The 2,993-nt window shown below is 46.0% G+C and overlaps 1 pseudogene; it reads right to left on the bottom strand.

Annotated features, from left to right (window-relative positions):
• Nucleotides 1–279: 279 nt before the first annotated feature.
• LOC142814101 (uncharacterized) lies at nucleotides 280–1,315 on the bottom strand (annotated as a pseudogene).
• Nucleotides 1,316–2,993: the final 1,678 nt, after the last annotated feature.

Here is a 2,993-nt window from a genome sequence, read left to right as displayed (position 1 = left end):
ACTGCCACAAGGACCCCACCCTCACGTCCATCTGTGCGATCTTTGCGATAAATATGGAAGTTAGGCAGGTCGGCTAGAACTTCATCGTCACTGATGTTGCTATGTAGCCACGTTTCAGTTAATATGAGCACATTGCTGGTAGATGATAAGACAACATTTGATACAAGCTGACGTTTCGGCAAGAAGCTGCGAATATTAGTAGTTATTACAGACAATGTAAGGTTAGCCCGAGGAACTTTGCTATGATGGTTTTTTTTTTCTTTTACAGCCCGTTGATTGCTATCTGAACTCTCTGACAGATTGCGAGACTTCGTCATAAATATATTTCTTTGAGCCAATAGAAAGTGTTTTGTAAGAGAGTTGAAAGCGATCAGATTTAGTTTTGGCAAAAGCAACCAAATGCTTACGAGCGTTTCTGACCGAGCGGGAGAAGTCCTGTGCGATACTGTAAGTAGTCCCTTTTAATTTTCGAGCATTAGAAAGAACAGCTTCTTTCGTTTTGTAGAAGCTAAACTTAACGATGATGGGGCGACCGCGCTCGATAGGGTGACGGCCTAGGCGATGAACCCTTTCAATTTCTTTTGGATTTATTGTAAGGCCAAGGTGGTCACGACAGTGCTGTATGACCAATTCTTCGGTTTGGGTGTAACTTTCTGAATTACTAGGCTCGGGCAGGCCATAAAATACCAAGTTGTTTCGCCGGGATCGATTTTCGGCATCGTCAAGACGTGTCTCGAGTTCGAATACTTGGCGAGCTGTCTGGGCAGTGTTGGACTTTATGTTGTCTATTTCTGTGCGAAGCAAAATAAGGCTCTGACAATGTTTTTCAACATCATTTATCCGCTGACTCAACTGGGCGATAGTTTGATTCGTGGTTATAAGTTGGTCTTTCAGGTCACTTACTTCTGAAATTAATTTGGAGACTGACCAGCTGATATTTTATGCAATTCGTCGAGTATAGCGGTTGTGTTAGGACCCGGATTTGACTCGACGTCGCCCGATAACATGAGCAAGGAACGAATGACGTCAGCACACTCAACAACAATTAAAAAGCAGCACCGTGGGCTCGGCAGCTGTAGCAAAAAGTAGTTGCTTGATTTCTTTGAGAACAGAGCGTACGGTTTACTAACCTGCATGGCAAAGGTAAGCGGGTTACTGCTCTGTGCTGTAGCACAGCTGTCGAGCCCACGAAGCGCCGCGGTAGATCGCAGCTCTTTTGTAGGCGACAAACAGGTTGATGTTCCAGGCGATGCGGTCTCCCACGGTGAAGTGAGGACCGAGTGTTCCAGGGTTAGCGCCATCTGGTCGGTTGAGGTGCTGGCTTTCCGGTTGGGTAAGGGGCGTTGTTCGGTAGAAGGCTTGAGTTTCCCAGCTATTTCCTTGGAACCGGCATGTCGACGCTGTCTCGGTGGTGGCGAACGATAAGGCAGGCAACAGCACGCGCGATATAGCAAGCGTGAATACCTGCATGGCAAAGGTAAGCGGGTTATTGCTCTGTGCTGTAGCACAGCTGTCGAGCCCACCTCAGGACAGATCGCATGTTTGAAGCCAGGGGTAATATGTCGTGGCGTTTTGTCACAATGCCGCATAATGAGACATGGGGCTTCCGCGCTGGCAAAAAAAAAACGCTAAATGATGTAACTAAAACCATGATAGAAGCCGAATACGCGCTCTAAGCGTCTCAACAAAGATATACGTTGTGACCGACTGTTACTGCGTGATAGTGACAGTTGCAACTGTCGATGATAATCTTGGAAGCCCAAGACATGCTCAAAGTGCTTGCGCCTGCTTGGATGTTAGTTTTGCACGTGTTCGACAGGGCAGCAAGGCTGTACCGGAGAAATCTGAGAAAGAGGGCTGTATAAAACTGCAGATGAGCGCATGAAAGGACCCCATAATTTCCTTCCAATGAGATTTCTCTTCAGATATGCGACATGTGGACTCCAGGTTAGGTGGCGATCTGCGATGACACAAGAATATATCGCTGCTCATATATGCAATCGATTGGCCATCGATGTACACTGGGTAGAAGGACATCAGTTTGCGTGTAAATTCCAGTGCTGCGCATTTTTTTGTAACGATACTCAAGCATTGCTGGTGAAGGTATGTCGATGTCAAAGTTGCTGCCTTCTGTATTCTAGCGTCACTTTGAAACCTCACATATCAATCAATCATGTATTCTAGCGCGCAATATAGGCCATGTCACGCCGAACGACCATATGCAGATATCATCAGCATAGAGAGGTGTATTAGCCGTTTGTGGCAGCGTTTTGGTGAGCCACACCAGAACTAGGTTGAAAAGAGTCGGGCTCAACACGACACCTTGTGGCACCCCAGAGCTTGTGAAATGCTTATTCGTAGGCCCATTTTCTGTTAGGACGCAATTTGGGATGTAGCTTCTTGCTCATCGGAAGACGTGACCTCCAAGTTTAGCAGCTTCGAGAGCACTGATAATCTCATGAGTCACATTATCATGAACACTTTTCACATCTAAGAACAGTGTTACTGAAAGCCGCTTCTTAGTTTTTTGCTGCTGAGTCGACGGCGCTATCTAATGAAAACCGGCCCCGTCGGAAGCCAGCCATAGCATCAAGATAGATGTAATAATCGATTATTGCAGACCTTTATTCAATTAATCGATTAATCGTAATCAACTTTACCATCCCTATTGGCAACAGGTCGGTCAGTATAGAGATGTCGCCAGCGATCTTTGCACAAACTTTCCCAGAAACCTTAAGTTCTGAGCGACGTTGATGGAGTGACAGCGCAGCGAAGGAATGACGCTGTTTCAGATGTGAGTGAATGCCTAAAAGAATTCTGCATACAGGCGACAAAGGCTTGCGAGGGTCCCGCGAGCCACAAAAGATCGTTCTTTGTTGTTCTTGAAACTTGTGCTTTCGACGTTACATTATTTTTTGAATGCGTCTGGATTTCCTGAGGTCATAGGTGAATTTCGAGCGGCTGTAATGCAAGAGAAGTGAACTAATAAGAAT

This window comes from Rhipicephalus microplus, chromosome 4 (assembly GCF_043290135.1).
Source record: "Rhipicephalus microplus isolate Deutch F79 chromosome 4, USDA_Rmic, whole genome shotgun sequence".
NCBI classification, from domain to species: Eukaryota; Metazoa; Arthropoda; class Arachnida; order Ixodida; family Ixodidae; genus Rhipicephalus; species Rhipicephalus microplus.
Note: the sequence above shows the minus strand (reverse complement) of the source record. Positions and strands in the feature narration are given on the sequence as shown.